Source organism: Dermacentor albipictus, chromosome 7 (assembly GCF_038994185.2).
Source record: "Dermacentor albipictus isolate Rhodes 1998 colony chromosome 7, USDA_Dalb.pri_finalv2, whole genome shotgun sequence".
In the NCBI taxonomy this organism is placed as follows: domain Eukaryota; kingdom Metazoa; phylum Arthropoda; class Arachnida; order Ixodida; family Ixodidae; genus Dermacentor; species Dermacentor albipictus.
In genome coordinates this window covers 115,397,728-115,417,161 of record NC_091827.1, presented here as the reverse complement: position 1 = coordinate 115,417,161, position 19,434 = coordinate 115,397,728, and the positions used below count along the sequence as shown (strand labels likewise).

Sequence of the window (19,434 nt, the reverse complement as noted above, 5' to 3'; positions counted from 1 at the left end):
TTGAAAGCCCATTGAAGAATTGTTGAAGATGTGTTGTCTCAAAATTGAAAGCCCATTGATGTGTTGTTGAAATGTGTTGTTCATTAATATTGAAAGCCCATGGAAGAATTGTTGCAGATCTGTTGAACATCAACACAAATTATGTTGAAAGCCCTTTATGCCCCACTGGGTATTTAGCAGTTTAAACCTGCACTTTCCTTAAAATACTGTTGAGCTACGTTGCATATAATTACCTTTGATGTCACGTTGGTATGTTTCCTGTGAGACGGCAGGGATAAAATTTAAATACAGGGGTTTTGTATCGCAGGCCTCTGCCACCCTGGGCTCAAAAGCATGCTCCCAGATCGCCTGTAATAAACCATATTGTAAAACTGCTAGCAGTACTGTTATGCCACTTTTTTCAATTGTCAGAGTGGATGGACCTCCACAATATTAAGAGTGCTGAACTGATGCAGACAAAAACCATTTTTCTAGGTGAACTGTTTATTTGTAAACAAACAACTGTGTAAATGTACAACCATTTGTAGTTTGAGCACATCAGAAACTTCTTAAAAACTATTGCACAGTACAAACTTCCTGCAGCTTGACACCATAACAAAACAGAATACTGAAGATGTAGTCTGTGTGGCCCTCAAGTAAAACACATTTCTCAAAAGAAATACATTTTTAAAAATAAATACCTAAATTAAATGTAGAAGCAGACTGACATGACTGTTAATAAGAGCACTAAAAAAAGGCACTTGCTTTCTCTATTTGGGAGCCAGTGGTACTATTACCATGGCACGATTTGCTTGAGCCCACAGCACTCAACTGAGACCTGATATGCAGGGTGGTTATCTTTAAGTTTCATGGAATTTATTAAACACGGACTGTTGCAGCTAACATAATTCTAGATACAGAGTGCCAAACATTATTTGCATGAGAAATCAAGACACCATAGTCAGCTGATTAAGAAAAACTCAGTTCCTAATAAAGCTTTTCAAATTGTAGACGGTAATTTTACAAGGTGTATGCACTTAGAACGAACTTCCAGAATGACACCAGTAACGAGACACATGCCATCAAACTGGCTGTAGAAATGCACTGCTGTAGCACTTACTTTTTTTTAACAGAACGCACTGTTATGCATTGAAGCACAAAAGTAACCGGAATGCCCATGTATTTCTCACATTTATGGAAAAATTTCGCAACTGGTGTCATCCTGGAAATTAATTTCAAGTGAATATGTCTTTCAAAATCACTGGCTACATTTTGCAAACTGAAATATGTGCCGTGATGTGATAAGTGAATTAATAAATTTATGAGAATCAGTTTAATGTTTCCATTTCTTGTGCTAGTAATGTCCACCTCTGAATAATCCAGCTCAAGAAAAAAAATTATGCTACCTGGCACAGACAACTTAAAGATCTGTAAAACTGAAAAAAGGATCACTGTACAATCCTTATTTGTTGCTTGAATGGTATGTGCCAATTTCGGTAAACGTTACATACTTCTGAAACATGGCAATCACAATAAGTGATGCTGATGGGAGCAATTTATTATGCTGCATTGCTGTTGCATGATCCAGTTGTGTTTTCCGCCATGATAACGTTCCTGCGCAGGTCATTCCATATCAAGCGACTTATTCATATTAACTACTTCAGATTTTTATATGGAAAAAAAAACAGCTATTAGTGATGTGCTGGAATCAAAGTTACTCCTTGTGAGAGTTCCATTACAATTTTATTCACTGCCAGAAAAAAATAACGAAAGAATTCAGAAAAAGATATGGTTTCATGCAAACATGAAAGGCACATCATGCCATTACCAGAGATCTTTCGTTGCATTTTAAATTTAAGCTGACTTATACCTATTAATTTTACTCATGTATTTTAGGAAGCAATAAGTTATTTTTACAAAGTTATGTCAAATGCAGTTTTTATTGAACTCTGACAATGGCACAGAGGCACTTGCAGGTGTGCGATTCCATGCCGAATCGACCAGCGTTTTTTTGACAGCACACATATAGCTGAAACATTACTATATGTTTACTAGAGTTCAAAACTTGTTACCCACTTTTATTTATTTTTGCCAGATATTTTGTAGCACTTTGGTGACAGTTTAGTTTTCCTGCTCAGCTGAGCTAGAGGACATCAATCAACATTCTTCTTCAAATGCACATTGTATTGATCGAGGCCTTCAAATGGTGTGCGTGGAAATACGGTGAAGTGATGCAACTGCCAAAATAGCCAATTTTTTAAATATTTGAATACTTCAATTGCTTTCAGCACCGGCAAAAATGAGTCAAATTGCAATTTTTTTTTTTCGTAACGAAAATTCACAGGACAGAAATTAAATACAGAATGGTAGCCCAGGTGACATAGTATAGCAAAAAAATGTGAAGCTTTGAAGGTTCAGCTAATCGCCTGTAAAAAAAGACAAATTTTAATCTTTTGCAAGAAGCTTCATGTTGAAGGAAAAAACAGCTTTCATGGTTGGCCAAAAAGTATGTGATACATTATTGGATAGCTCTACATGTCTGCTATGCATGTGTGAAGTTAAAAAAGGCATTATTTTTAAATGCGAGAAATTCTTTTTTGAAATTTTGTCAGCACCGACTTTTCTCGGATGTGCGCACTGCTTGCCGGCTGGGAATGCAGACCACAAAGCTGGCTTCGTCTCCACACAGATGACAGAGAAGCGGTGTTAGTGTCTGCATTTTATTGCCAAGGGACACATGCTCTAACGCAACGAGGCTTGTGTTTGGTGTGGGCCAGGTAAACCATACAGCCATTACACATAAAATATCAATACGAGGTCTGTTAGAAAAGTATTCGACCTTTGGCTGAAGAAAAAAAAAACTGGGATAACTGGAGCGTTGGAAACCTAATCACTCTCAAAGTAGTCTCCTTGGGACTCCAGCCACTTCTCCCAGCGGTGCTGCCATTGTTAGAAGCATTCCGAGAAGGCCTCTTTCCGAATGGAGTTTAGCTCAGCTGTCGTTGCAGCCATAATGTCTTCTCTTGTCTGCAATTGTGCTTCTTTCAATGGCCTCTTGATTTTGGGAAATAGCCAGAAGCCGCAGGCGGCCATATAAGGAGAGTAAGGAGCCTGTCGAACTACAGGAGTCTGGTTTTTCGCCAAAAGAGTCTGAATCAAGTGCGAGAAAAGCATTGTCATGATGGATGCGCCAATTTCCTGTTGACAACTTTGGTATCTTGCGCCACACAGCATCACATAGGCCATGGAGGACATCCCTGTAGTAGTCTTTAGTGATTGTTTGACCCTGTGGTGCGTACCCATGGTGTACCACACTGCGGGAGTCAAAGAAAGCAGTCAGCAACACTAACGTTGATGCGCACTTAGCGGTCTTTGGTTGGTGACGTGGAATGCTTCCACTGTAATGACTGGGATTTGGTTTCCCGGTCATAAACATACATCCAAGACTTGTCACCAGTGATTATGGTGTTCGTGAAGTTGAGGTCACTGTTTGTGGAATCCAGCATGTCTGTGAGACTTCAACACGAAGTTGCTTTTGCTCCACCATGAGCAGCTTGGGAACGAATTTCGGGGCAAATCTCTTCATGGCCAAATCTTCGGTGATAATGGAATGTGGATAAAATGTGCTGATGCCCACCTCTTCCACAATTTCTTGGATAGTCACACGACGGTCCCGCATCACCACAGGGTTCACTTAGGCAATGACCTGGTCATTTCGGGATATTGATGGCCGACTGGAGCGTGGCTCGCACTCCACCGATGCGTGGTCGTCTTTAAACTGGTTGTACCACTCCTTAATCTGTGTGCTGCTCATAGCGCAGTCACCGAAAGCAGTCTGAATCTTCCGAATGGTTTCCACGTGGCTGTCGCCCAGTTTCTGGCAAAATTTGACGCAGTAGCACTGCTCCAGTCGCTCCGCCATTTTCCTTGCAATAAAAAAACGACGAGAGCACCGTGTACTACCTCATTCAAATGCTGCGTCCCAGCAATTCACGCTATTGGCAGGCGGGAAAAAATTCGTGCACGCGCGAAAAGGTTCAAGGGTGGCTGATGAAAACGCGCTTGTTTCATATTCATCAGGTGTCTGCAAAAAAAAGTCAAATACTTTTCTAACAGACCTCGTACGTATTAATATGTGAGGGAATCCTGCAGTGTTAAAAGATATCTTTCATGCAGTTTACAAAAAGAAATATCGGCTATTATGTAGACAGTAAATCCAGGAAGAGCGCTGATATTGTTCATACAAAGCATTTTAAAGGGCATGTCGCACTGCAATGCAACACAGAGGGAGCAGGACACTTCGTGCCCTGCTCCCTGGAGCCCAATGATGATGCAAGTAGAAAACACCTTCATAATTAAGACTGAAAACCTACATAAGTGTGAACAAATTCTCGTGGTGTTTGCTACCACTGTTTCAGAGCCAGAACGTGTTCACCTATAAAAGTCATATTTGCCTTGTTCAGTCTGATGTGGTCAGACACCACTGGCGACCACTTTTTGCATTCATGTTAAAAAAATACAAGTTGAGACTGCAGCTGCAGCGCTTGACGTCACCTGCCTTCGCAATGATAAAAAAGGCAGTCAGTTTGTTGAGTAGTTTTTGTGGCTAATTATATTAACAATCTTTCCTTGCTAGCTGACATGGCTTCATATATTTATGCTATATTTATGCTGTATGTGTGATCCACAAATGAACATTAGAGAAAATAATTTATTGCACTTAAAGAATACCTTTTTGTTACTTGTCACATGCATAGCAGACATGTAGGGCTGTGTAACGATGGGCGACATACTTTTGTGCCAACCTCCAAAGCTGATTTTTTACCTTCAACACGAAGCTTCTTGCAAAAAATTGGAACTTTCAGTTTTTTTAGCTGATCAACTGAACCTACAAGGCTTGAAATATTTTGCAGCTATCCCAAGTCAACCAGTCTGATTTTATATTTATTTTGTGCCTTCTGTATTTCCCTACATTAGAAGAAAATTCAAACTTTGCAAATTTTGGCAGTCACACCACTTGTCTCTTGACATGAACATCACCTGAATATCTGGATCATACAATTTCCCTTTCAAAAGAAACGTGTATCAGTGCCTTCTAGCTTAGCTGGGCAAGAACAATAAATTTTTGCCAAAATTCAAAAAAATTTTTGCGAAGGAAAATAAATGGGGAGCAAGAGTTCGGAGTTTCAACTATATCTGTGATGGTCAAAAAAACGCTGGTTGGTTGCCCTGGAATGACTCAAGTGTATGTATGAAAGCAAATTTTCTCAAAAATTTTCTTATTGCACCTACTCAAAATCAAGCAAACTTGAAATGCTTTGCCATAGTGGAACAGTTCTTGACAAAATTGGGTGGTTTGGCATGAAATGACTTAAGATACTTAAAAAATATATTAATAAGGAAACACTATCCTTACTGGAACCATATCAAAAACTAACATAAAGATGTAGTAAACTATAACAAAGCACAGCACTTGTATTCTGGATTAAGCAATCCAATGTGGGCTTCTCAGGAGACTTGCATAATTAGCATAAATAAAATTAACATAAAAATGTCAAGGCATAGAAAGGCACAACATTTGTATGCTCATTTGAGAAATCCAAATTGAGCCCTTCAGGAGACTAACATAAAACATAAAAATGTCGAGAGTTACAAAAGCACAACACTTGTGTTTTGGTTTGAGCTGTCCAACTTGGGCTCTTGAGAGGCTATTGGTCCCATGCGAGAAGCGAGGCCAGAGTTCTTTACATAGGGCATGTTGGTACCAGGAAACTTGTGACACGTGAAGCCTGCAACAACAAGAAGCCAGAACAAGTTTTAAAAAGCAACTTCTACATGCAAAAGAATGGCATGCAATATGCCCTTGTTATAATGAAATTGATTTATGCATTTGTGTAGCTTAATTCCAACTTTCCACGGGTACAGCTTTGCAGCATGACCATTTAAATTGATTCTGTGTGGCACGGGACTCCACTAAGTGTCAAATGCAGGAAAGGGCAAAGAGGAACAAAACACTGTAGCAAAATATCTTTACGAATATCCTCAATGTCGAAGATGTGAACTTTGCTTGCTGAGAAACAAAATGGTGAAAAAAATTCATGTTGTTCATAAATAAACCTGAACTGACAATTAAATTATTTCTTGTAACTTTCATAATTAAAATGTGCAGCATTTAACTGTGCTTTTCCATGCTCCAAATACAATACTGTCATGTCACTACAATTGAGTGTAGCTTCATTTGAAGTTAGGTTTCCTGAGTTCACATGCAATCGGAATGTACTTCTCACCTTACAATGACTTAGGACTTTCTACATTAAAGAAGACACTGCTTACAGCAAAGTATGTTTTCTGCCTCAACGATTGAATTACTGTTATAATGAGGATTCCATGTAGTTGTGCACCAAGCTGCTTAGCATGAAACATGCAGAATGTGACAGATACGAAGAAATGCTGTCTTTTAAGAGCCATATGCCATAGGACTGACTTCTTTAACCCTTTTAGGGTTTACTGCCGTACATCTGTGGCTGTGACGGAACGTTCTGAAAAAATTTGCCAAAGTGTTGCCTAGCATCCCACTGGAGGTGCTGCAACCTTCTGAGGCTTCTAGAAAATATTCTTAAAGTGCTGTCGCTCCATGGGTTTCTCCAAAACTGATTTTCACTTAGCTCCTTGGTGTCTGTCATTGCAGTAATTTGGGAGTGTTGCCACAAGTTTTTGTAAGTTTCATTACACAAAAAAATTATGCTGCTTTATCCTCCATAAAAAAATAAAACATCTAAAACTGCAAATACTGAAATGGTATTGCCACTTCATCGTTATTTAAAAATATTATTTACCACTTCATTTTCTCGGAACGTCACTCTGAAGAACTTAAATCTGCAATAAAAATATTAAGAGTGCACGAAAAGTGATTTTTGAGGCTGAACCGAATAATGCTAGAAGCAAATCAAATAATGGATAGCTTCTGAATAATGAACAGCTGATATCACAATTAATGTAAGATGAGGCTCACAACCTAGTATTATTAATGTTTGCAAGTTTCTGTCATTGTTATGTTATGAAGAGCTGTTTATTAAAAGCACAAATGGAGCAGCAAAAGGTTTCTTCACATGCACAGGACTCTTCAGTAAAAATAAATGACTGCTGTACAGTCTCTAAAGTACAGCTACTTAAGTAATGTAGCCTGGTCTGCTATTCTTACAAGTTCTTACGTTTTATGTCTATACTATGTTATTGGACGTGAAAATTTACCATACTTTGGCTCAAATTTCATGTTTTATTGGTGTTTCGAAATATTAGAATACTCACATTTACAAATAGTGACCATTCAAAGACTAAATTGAATAGGACACTATTCAATTCGAAAGTTTTGAGCATTTGCAAACCACAAAAAATATTAACTCCTAAATTAGAGAGGCATATTTCTCCCCAAAATGTGACCCTCAACGGGCTAAACAAGAGCGACAGAAAAGCCCATTCATCTTTTTGATTATTTTAAGCCCATAATCTACTTGGCAATGGTTCATAATAACCCTGTTAACAGGTAGGTGAAGTAAGGAAGCAGGAATCAATTCTAACAATTTCAGAATGGGAGTAGTGGACATGTCTGATGGACTGTAAGAAGCTTTATACATTAGGCCCCAAGAGCCTATTTTCAATTTATTGAAGTATATGGGGAAAAGCCACATAAATATTTTTTTTCATATCTTAGAATACAAAGTGATAAAGTGTGCGTTAATAAATACGAGTCATAGGTTAAGTGCTTAGAATGAGTAAGCGCCCACTAAACGTAGTACTGTTGACAGCAATGCTTGCAACTCTGTCCATGTTGTTTCTTTGATTGAAACAACCAAAAGAAAATTGCCACACCACTCAGGTTCCCTCTGCTAAAAGGCTGCTGTCTGGCATCACATGGACCTCCTTCAATATAGGAGCAACCTTAATTCGATGTGGTCTGTTAAAATTGGTGAATCTACTGTTTCACATCTCAGAACCTGGAGAGCTGTTTTTATTTCTGCAATTTGGTGAACGTGCTCCTGCTCGAGCTGAGCAGTAACCACACTTGAGCATAGCTTCTCCGCAATTCGTGTATTAGAATAACACTTTCAGGCTAATTAAACATGTCGTCCATGCCAATAGATCTGGAGCGTGCTTCACAGACAACTATTCCTTGCAATGACAGCCATGTAGCACTGCTAATGCGCCAATGCAGCTCATGTTATGTGGTGGAGCCACTAAAAACTTTCAGCAGTGAAGGCAGCTTTCAAATTTTAGAAGCATTTGTGTATGGCGGCATTACGCACTTATGATCATATGAACAGTCATTCCAAATAGTAGGCTATCGTAGCACACAACTGCAGACACGGGCTACTTGAAAGTCGTTTGTTATGCCAATGGCAAGTTCATAATTTTAGAAAAAAATGTGAATGTAAAAATGCAACCAGAAAGGATATATGGTACTTGCCTATAACAGCACTGTCCCTGGTGGGGTCAAGAGCCCTTTTTGCCCCTTGGTGTTATTTCCAAAGGCCAAATGGCCCATGAGCTCCTCCTCTGTGAACACATGGTGAAGCAAGGCCCTTGCAAACTTTCCTGGTCCACCATGGCAGGCCATGGTAAGCTGTGCCAGGATAACCTTCTCAATGTGCACTCCTTCAACCTATGTGAACCTGCACGTTTAAGTAAATGTTAGCAAAACAGTTTTAAGCCTTTCAAGCACATTCACACAACAGCCCTACTGCAAATAAATTAAAAAAGTACCTGTTGCAAATCTAGAATGCTAAACTGGACTTCTTACAAGCTTCTTATGCTGTCCGGATGCCACGTTTCAGAAGAACAATCCAGCACAAACAAGAATAATAAACCAAAGTATCCAAACATCTAGTACTTGAAAAAGGGGAGTACCAGCGAAACACAAATGACACGCATACAAGGAAACGGCATTAGACACGGACTCCTTGTCTAACGCCTCTTCCGTGTGTGCGCGTCCTTTGTTTTGCTGGTACCCCCCTTTTTCAAGTTCATCATGCACCAACTGGCCCAAGAGCTTGAGCAATGCACATCTAGTACTATTTATTGTGATTACCATTCTTAGGATACTTCATATTTTCAGGTCTCTATTTTCCCATCCATTTGTGTCAATAGGTAGCCCATGGTCTAATGGGGAGATTGGGCTGCTATGTTGAGGGAAGAGTTCAAAATCAACCGTCAGAACAGCTTGGGTGACTGGGTATGCGACCCTGGGCATATGCCACTTTTCAATGAATCTCTTTCCCGCTATCTTGGGCAACTGCTGCTGCTTGTGTTGGCAAGCAGCATTAGGAGCTCGAAGAGGGACATGATTGTCGATCATTACTAAAATTACTACACATCATGTTCACTTGCTGTGCTCCAGATGTAATGTGTGAGGATTCCACTCCACTGTATGAAATGTACATAAGTTGCAAGGACAGTATGTGCCAACCACCACCTCAATTAAATTAATCGACTCACAAAGCACAGGCTGCACAAGATCACGGAGTGAACTCAGAAGTTTGTGGACAGTCAGTTGATGCCCATGTCAGGGACTTCTAGGGAGACTCGGTCATTTCCTCGATGTGCATCATCGTGCCGTCACACATTGTATTACAATTCTGTCTGTCTTGTTGTACCACCGTTCTAATAGTCATCACGTATCACCACAATTCAATATATAAATAGACACTTATATCTACTGTTTATTTAATCTTTATGGAGAATACTTTGAGCATGAGTTTTTGCAGAGATCATGAATTCTACAGCTTAAAGGAGCACTAAAGAAATATAAATTAATTAAATTCTGGCATTTTAAGTGCCAAAATGACAATCTGATGTTTAGGCACGCCATAGTGGGGAACTCTGGACTAATTTTTACTAAATTAGGCTGCAAGGTACCTGGGCAGTTTTGTATTTACCCTCCATCAAAATGCGGTTGTTTGATCCTGTGACCTCGTGCTTAGCGGAGCTGTGCCAACACCCCTAAGCAACTACGGCATGAAAGCACTATAGAGAAAAATTATTTTAGATGTGTCTGTACATGACCTTCCTACAATTCAAGAGATTCACTCATACCGTGACAAGAGGCCGAGTAAACTGTAAAAGCAGCAAGAGGAAAGATTGGTGGCAGTGCTGCCTTGAAGTTACCACACCCGCTTGCTGTGACGTCATGGATTTAGATGTCTGTTCAGGTGTAGCAATTTTTTTTACAAATAAAGATGTTCTTCATCATATTCCAAAAACCCAAATAAAAAGCGTCAGGAACATTTACAGAACCAATACAACCAAAGTATGAAAAAATACATGGAATCCATGATGTGACAATGAGGTGTCAGCACGAAGATTTTGGGGCGATACTCAGAAAATTAAACTTTGAGCTTTATTTTCTCTAATAATCAAGCAACTACCAAGAAATTTACAGAAGTAGTTATTTAAGACGATGCTTTATTTAAAATTCATTTAGGGTGTCATTAGTGTCCCCTTAATACAAAACAAGGAATGCACTTGGCTGCGTAATAGGTTAACATGCATCACTGGTTCTCATTACGGTAGGATTATCAGTATAGCAAAGGGCATGCACTGGCTGCTCCAGAGGGGAGCCCTTCCACTTCCCCTCAACCTTCCAATTTCCAATTTATGAGCAGTGATGCAATTTCTGTATCTTAACAAGACATAATGCCAAGATAGAGCATGTGGTGACCGGCACTTCGCACCATCCAGCTCGGCATCAATCTTTTTGGAATTTGGCCCTTGAAATGCAGAAAGCCCCGATCATTGCTCGTTCTTCAGCCAACTTTCTCGAAGGGTGCTGCTGTTCTGGTTTGATACATCTAGCAGTGCACTGCTGTATGACATAGGCCATTATACCTTCGTTCTGGTAAAACTATAAAGATGTTCACTCATGTAGACCACTAATGTCCACACTAAGTTTCATATCAGGCATATACACTGAAAAAGACACATTCTGCGTTTAATATGTTCACAAGTGACACTGAATTCACCCCCAGTCCCGGTGCAGTTGTTAAGTCTTTCAGCTGAGTGCTTAAAGGCACCATGTCTCCTAAAGAAGGCACTCTGCACCAATTGATCACTGGAGCAAATGCCTTGCAGTTGCATCAGCAATGTTTTTTTTCCTGCTTCCTGCAATACATTTTCACGGCATCACTGTATTTGATCATGGTGACGCTACAGAATGGATGACCAAAGAATTCACCTTTAGCGTGCCAGCTGGGGCGTCTCCCAGCTCACTTTGAATCTGAAAAAAGATGTCAGTATTAAAACGTGAAGCCACGATGCAGCAAAAGCGACAATCAAAAGAGCTACATGGACCATTAGGCTGACATAAATGGACGGATACAAATGACTAGTCATCGAATACACGAAAGTGTGGCTGCTCTTGCCAATGGCAGTGTGAGCTTGTCAAATAATTTATTTCACATTCCTCTACTTATATTAAAAATTATTTCCACGCATCTACTTAACTGTTATGGCCACATATTAAAGGCAGCTCCTTCATATAAGGCCCCAGTGTTACATTCTTTTACTCCCCGTCTACCTGATGCTACTGAAGTTTTGCTTACACTCAAAGAAAGAATTTCACAGACCTGCTCTTTCGACAAAAAACATTATTCCAAGTTTGTGGCAAAGCGTCGTCATTTAGTTCACAACGATGCGCTCCCCTTTCAATCTGCTCACTGTGTAGTGCTCGGATTCAAAGCAAAAATGGCTTTTCGACATAACTAGCTACTTCTATGGTCACAAGAAACAATGCTAATTATTGATGTTTATGTTGCCGATAACATATACATGCCGCCTCGAAACACAGTGGGACGACAAGGCATATATGCCAGGCATTTATCTCGTTCCTTTACTGATTTTAAAACTTTGTTACATCAATCAGTTACTAAAGTGCGAAAAGCTGAAATTTCACGCTGTTATATTTCTTTAATGTTCTATCCCAGTAAAGTAGGACCTGGAGTGCCATGAAATCTGCCTTTCCGTGAATGCAGAGCACCTACGCGAAGCCGTTTGGGCGAAGCACTCGATGGCACCGAACGGAGAAGATAAAAAAAGAAAGTTGAATGCGCGCTAACAGGTGGAAAACAAAACACACGCGGTTGGCAAGGCGTATAACTCGGTGATTTCGCAGCACTCTGTGGCATCACCCCTATTGTATGTCACGTATGGCATAGAATCGCGTGTACACACTTGAAATTTTTTATTATTGCGCGACAGCCTCCTCGTGTGTTTTCCGGTCGCGCGAACGTCGGCCGCACGGCGTGGCATATAGTGGCGTTGAAGCACCGCGGTGTCACTCGATCCTGAAGGGAACAGCGCAACAGAATACATTTTCGCTGATCCCACCGCCACCCCCACCCCCCCTTTGTTGCTACAGCTCACTCACACGCCTTGTACTAGCGTGGCGCAAACGAAATATCTTCGATTACAGTACAGATCGGATGGTTTCAGGTCGCATTGTTATGCGCTCATTAATAAGGCTAACTCAATCGGTGCTCGAACACCGTATCAGAAATCATGGCGTACAACAGCCCTGTTTTAGCTGGCACCACATAGCTGCCTTACGTCACCACAAGCGGAGAGTAAAGTTAAACCAGAACAAAGCTCCACGTTATATATCACAAATCTAGTGCTGTACAACCAATTCTCGCAACGGAAGGATAGTGCTAGGAATGAAAACTAGAAAAGAGGCCCGTGGAAAACACGCACAGGCGCTGAACTCATTTCCGGGCTCCCGTACACCGCTTCGCAATGGACGAACAAGGGGAATTCGAAACATCAACTCACCTTTGATGACGCTGAGTCGGAGGCGATCATGGCGATCTTCGAGGCAACAAGCCCATAAAAAGCGAGCAACACGCAGGAATATTCCAAAGATGTCACAGCGAAGCACACAAAGAACGCAGAAAAGCAGGAAGCTTTCAAGCGAACAGCGTACACGAACTCGCCGGAATGCTCCAAGCATCAACACCGCAAACGCGCAATCATACATGTACACTCATACAAATACACGCTTATATTATCATAAATTGTACTATTTGATAACAAATTCTGTGATTTCATGTTATTACAGAACAATTGTTGCGCTTTGCATGTGTATGAAAGTTTTTGCTTCACTTCTTTGATGAACTACTTTCTTTGGCGCAGTAACGCGGTGCACCGGCCGGAGCTAATGGACTGCGCGGGAAAAGGCGCCAAATTCAAACGTCGCAAACGCCGTGCTAATTTGTGCGCGCACAGTTTTCGTCGTTCGGATTTAAAAAAAAAGTAATGCGTGCCGCAACCATGCGAACTGAACTATTGACCAGAAAAGTACAGAAACGTCGCTGTTTGTGCTTCTTATTTCGACGTCACAGCAAACTGCAGGCGGTCTGTCGTCCCATTCTTTTAAACATTTGTGTGTGTGCTTCTGCGCTGTGCGATTTGTCACCGAGAACGTATAGCAGCGCAGATTCTGCTTGGTGGCCGAGCAGATTCCCAACACATTCGCCAGCACCCCGTCTACGTCACAGAAAAGAATGTGGCCTCCATGTGAAATATGAGCACGATGACATACATATCAGCCAAGCTTTTCGTTTCGTTCTGTGCGTGCTAACGGGTAACATCTAAGCGATACGCACTCTGTAAAAACGATGTTCACTCCTTTATCCGCCGCACCCGCCGTGGTGGCATAGTGGCCTGAGGTGTTGCGCTAATAACCCGAGTGCTTGGGATCTAATGCCGGTCGGGGCGGCTGCATTTCGATGGAGCTGAAATGCAAGAACGTCCGTGTACTGTGCGTTCGGTGCAGGTTAAAGGACCCCAGATGGTGAAAATAAATATGGAGTTCCTTACTACGGTGCGGCTCATAATCAAAGCGTGGATCTGGCACGTCAAACCCCAGACTTGAATTTTGTTAACGTTCTCCGCCACCTTCACCATATTTAATATGGAGGCATGCAATGCCGTTTCCTAACACACAGCCAGGGCACTGCCCCCTTATAATGGACGCCGATGGAAATGCAGGATGCGTCCAATCATCGGTTGTTTGTCACTGCTAGTAGAGACGTTTGTCTTCTCAAACTGCGTATATATATATATATATATATATATATATATATATATATATATATATGCAGGGTGTTTCTTCCTGCTAACTTTAGGCCGAGTGTAAACTCTATGCATTCTATGACGACGCGACTAAATGCATGTTGCTCCCTTTGGTATGTAGCGTGTCGCGCTATTTCTGTGTTTTGCTTAATTAGCTAATTAGTCAAGGATAATTAACCAACTTCTGAAGCAAGGAAGTTAGGAAAAAAATTCCAATTAGCAAGTTGCAGAGCAGTTGGCAACAAGTACGAATAAACCGTTTCTGTCTTTCTATGTGTTAAGCATTAGTGTTTTTCAGCTTACTGCGTATGCTCGCGAAATACAAAAAGCACCACATGACATGCCCGCCTGCGAGTCGTGATTGCACTGCTCCTAAGCCTTCCGCGCACAATCGAAAACATACCATTTAACCGGTGTGAACACTCGTCTGCTTATCGCCATCATGAACCGCAGCGAGGGAAGCACGTCGCTGGCGTCAATTATAATACCTCAGCCAACGCCTTCGTCACTGCCCTGTCGCCTTTTAAGCGGCAGCACACCCTGCTCGATGGTATGCTCGTTTGAGAGCGCTGCAAGCACGGCGCGCAAGCGGGTATGTCAGGTGATATTTTTTGTATTTCGCGGGCATCCGCAGTAAGCTGAAAAACAATAACACTTAATAGATAGAAAGTTAGAAATGGCCTAATCGGACGTTTTACAAAGTGCTCTAGAACTTTCTAATTGGAATTTTTCGCCTAACTTTGTTCCTTCAGAATGGCTAATTTTCTTGACTAATTAACTACTTAGGAAAAATACAAGAATAGCGTAACACATACAAGAGTGAGCAACATGCATTTGGTCACATCGTCTTATGGTGCATCGGCATATTTTTAAACTCTGAGTAAAGTTAGCTGAAACACGTGTATATACATCTATGGTTCAAGTAACGTGAAACAACACCCTGTATATATGCAATGGTGACAAGTGATCAGTAAAGCAACATATATATGCAAAAAACGCACACATACGTATGTTCGTGTGTTTTTCACATATACTTCGAAACTCAATATTGCTCGTGACTCAATCTTATTCAACAATAAGTTAACAACTTTTAGTAAACGGCTTTATTGTTGAAAACTACTCAACAGTGGTTCAATACTCAATACTAATCAACAATATGTCAAGAGAATTTAATCAACGACTTTATTGTTGAAAATTACTCAACATTGGCTCAATAATAGTCAATACTATTCAACAATATATCAACAGAATTTAGTCAACGACTTTATTGTTGGAAACTACTCAACAATGGCTCAATAATACTCAATACTATTCAATGATATATCAAAAGAATTTAGTCAACGACTTTATTGTTGAAAACTACTCAACAATGGCTCAATAATACTCAACACTATTCAACAATATACCAACAGAATTTAGTCAACGACTTTTTTGTTGTGAACTGCCCAACAACTTTACTGTTGAATTATTGCTCTGTGGTTTCAATATTTGTTGAGGTATTGTTGAAAGGCTATTGAGTCAGCAATTCGTCAACAATATGCCAACAACATTTCAACAGTCATTTTCATAAGGGATTTGAGTAGAAACCTTTTCGTAAGCCTCCAGGTTTCTGCCCCGTAGGTGAGTACTGGTAAGACACAGCTATTATACACTTTTCTCTTGAGGGATAACGGCAACCTGCTGTTCATGATCTGAGAATGCCTGCCAAACGCACCCCAGCCCATTCTTATCCTTCTTATTCTTCTGATTCTGAGGAAACCCGCATCCAGTGTCATTTATGCCGCGTGCCGGAGATCTCCCAACGCACTCATCACGCAGGATCTCTCCACCGGGCGCGGCTCGCCGTAGCTGCTCGCCGTAGCTGACAGTAAACGTTGCCTTTTGCATGTCTCCCGCACTCTGGCTCGTCTCTGAGAGAGCTGGCCATTGCCCCTAAAGCCACGGCCCTGAGCGAACAGTACGTACCAAAATTGGCACAGTATGACAAAAGTGTATGACGAACATAAAAGCGTGTCATGACATGGATATCGTAAGTTTCATGTAGGTCATGAAACAGCCGCCTACATCATGATGCTCTCATGGTCGTTTCGTTAACTTGATAGGTACTAAAATTGGCATAGGATGTGAGTAATGTATGAGAAACATAAATGATAGATCCTGACATGAATGTCATTACATGCGTGCCATGTAGGTCATGAAATAGTTGCCTACGTCTTAGTGCTCTCATGGTCGTTTCGGTAACTTGGTAGGCTCACCGCATACTGCTTCGCATGACATCAATTCCCACAGGGCGTGGCATCCGCCTCATTTTATTTTGTAAAAGTAATTGTAATTGAAATACACAGATGCGCAAGCATCATTTGGCCCATTAATTGAGAAAGCCGGCGACTGCCATCTCTAGCAAAGAAACTACACTTAAACTCGCATTGCCATTCGCTGCGAAGACAGGTCACGAGGACACCTCGACGGAGTTCCCATTGGCTGCGACGCCACGTGAGGAGATGTGGCTCGACGAGCAGAACGGGCAAAAGGGCACATCTGCTTCCGTGCTTGTGCACCATGCGTTGTGGGAGGGGAGGGGGCATCGCCACGACGTCATGCAAGCATAAAACGAGCGATTTATTAAATAGTGACAAGTGTGAACGACTATGAGATGCGAGAAAGGTAGAATGGAATGCAAAGAAAGAAGGATTCCGCGAGAAAGGGCGGAAGCCGGATGTGATGGAGTGAACAATGGTGGGAGGTGAGGAAAAGAAAAGCAGCGAGTCAGTGACGGAGGGAGGTGGAGTCGCAGGAAAAGATGACGAGTGATACGAGGGATAAGAAGGGGGAATGAAGCGCAAAGTTATGACCGGTCTTCAAACACAAAATGCGAGACTGCCCTCAACGAGGCCCAATCGAATAAAGCGAGAGAATCATGAAACAATAAACGCAAAAGTTTATGCTAACAAGATTTCCTCTTATGACTGCGAGTGTTCATTTCCCACTATAGTACTGTGTCAGCTTCTCACGACAGCTTTAGTTACGATTACTGGTCAAGGGGGGGCAAGTTATTAAAAATTAGTCGTTAGGCGAGCTGCTACCATTCTGTCACTGTTGTTACCCTGTGGAGGGTGAGAACAGAATGAACATGTTCGTAGGTCTACCAAACGCGCGCCTCTTTTGCTAGCCTACATCGCAGGAAGGTGGGTCGAGGTACAGAGCAAGGCCCGTACAGAATACTCTCTGAGTGAAGGAGCGACGCGAACAGTCACGGCTTTCCATCATGTCTAAACATGATTTAAGAAACTGCAGCAATGTGGCCATTGTTTCCGAAAGGCATCACACATCAGCCCCGGATTCAAGACATTTCCTATGTAAACTCTCTCAAACAAATGAAGCGACCACTGAAAGTTGCAGTTTTCATAACAGTTCCAATATACCCTAAGGCGGCACAGTGAGGTTCCATTGCAGCGGCAAAAACGTGCGATGACGCCTGCATACTTAAATGAAGGGTGCGCTCGATAGGGACGGCAGTTCGCACACATGGCGGCACTCTAGGAAACAGTCATTGGGGTGTAGGCAAGTAGCGGAAGACCCCTTGCAGCATCCATTCCTGAATGCGGTAGTGCGACTTTCCTGAGAAACGCCTTCAGGAATGTTCTTTTTAGGAGAAACTTTTCTAGGAAAAAATTCCAACCATCTCATTTCAAGATGGACAGAAAAGTGTTACTGCTAAAGCAGTTAGATAACCCGCAGGCTTTCCTTCCGCTGTAACTATAAATCGTACAAAAACGACAATTGCGACATCAGATGATTCACCGGTGATACCAAACAGAAGCGGCGCCTGCCCGAAATAGACGTGCCGGAAATGTACAAGGAAAGTCATACCATGCAAAGCAGACAGGATGGGTATAGTTATAAATGTGACGCTTGTATGCTTCTGGCTTCAGAGAGGAAAGCAATAGTTTGGCGAAACTGTAAAAAGAAAATTGGAGCCGCCTTTTACACTGGCTTACTTTGACGGCCGGTGTTTCCTTCGCAGAGGGAGCCTGATCAAGCGCCGTGTATTTTGTTCCATGGATTATTCGAGTTGTTTTTTTCACAACCTTTCAATTCAGGGCAGCGGCAAGCATTTGGTGCGGATACGAGTAACACACACACACAGACACACACACACACACACACACACACACACACACACACATATATATATATATATATATATATATATATATATATATATATATATATAGATATATGAGGCATTGCGTATACAGGGTGGCCAGTTTCTGTAGAACAATCTGCCCACCATCCTTCAACAAATCTGCTGTTACCTGATCCTCCCCAGCTGCCTTCCCCCTTTGCATATCTCCCAATGCTTTCTTTACTTCTTCCGGCGTTACCTGTGGGATTTCGAATTCGTCTAGACTATTTTCTCTTCCATTATCGTCGTGGGTGCCACTGGTACTGTATAAATCTCTATAGAACTCCTCAGCTACTTGAACTATCTCATCCATATTAGTAATGATATTGCCGGCTTTGTCTCTTAACGCATACATCTGACTCTTGCCAATTCCCAGTTTCTTCTTCACTGTTTTTAGGCTTCCTGCGTTCCTGAGAGCATGTTCAATTCTATCCATATTATACTTCCTTATGTCAGCTGTCTTACGCTTGTTGATTAACTTCGAAAGTTCTGCCAGTTCTATTCTAGCTGTAGGGTTAGAGGCTTTCACACATTGGCGTTTCTTGATCAGATCTTTCGTCTCCTGCGATAGTTTACTGGTATCCTGCCTAACGGAGTTACCACCGACTTCCATTGCACACTCCTTAATGATGCCCACAAGATTGTCGTTCATTGCTTCAACACTACGGTCCTCTTCTTGAGTTAAAGCCGAATGCCTGTTCTGTAGCTTGATCTGGAATTCCTCTATTTTCCCTCTTACCGCTAACTCATTGATCGGCTTCTTATGTAGCAGTTTCTTCCGTTCCCTTCTCAGGTCTAGGCTAATTCGAGTTCTTACCATCCTGTGGTCACTGCCGCGCACCTTGCCGAGCACGTCCACATCTTGTATGATGCCAGGGTTAGCGCAGAGTATGAGGTGTATTTCATTTCTAGTCTTGCCGTTCGGGCTCCTCCACGTCCAGTTTCGGCTATCGCGCTTGCGGAAGAAGGTATTCATTATCCTCATATTATTCCGTTCCGCAAACTCTACTAATAACTCTCCCCTGATATTCCTAGTGCCTATGCCATATTCCCCCACGGCATTGTCTCCAGTCTGCTTCTTGCCTACCTTGGCATTAAAGTCGCCCATTAGTATGGTGTATTTAGTTTTCACTCTACCCATCGCCGAT

At 41.7% G+C, this 19,434-nt stretch overlaps 1 long non-coding RNA gene across 1 annotated transcript; it reads right to left on the bottom strand.

Annotated features, from left to right (window-relative positions):
- Nucleotides 1-465: 465 nt before the first annotated feature.
- On the bottom strand, nucleotides 466-12,995 carry LOC135913323 (uncharacterized). The gene is made up of 4 exons (XR_010567966.2): nucleotides 12,799-12,995; nucleotides 11,207-11,248; nucleotides 8,444-8,648; nucleotides 466-5,768 (listed from the first exon to the last, which is right to left on the bottom strand). It is a non-coding gene; the product is annotated as an uncharacterized lncRNA (long non-coding RNA).
- Nucleotides 12,996-19,434: the final 6,439 nt, after the last annotated feature.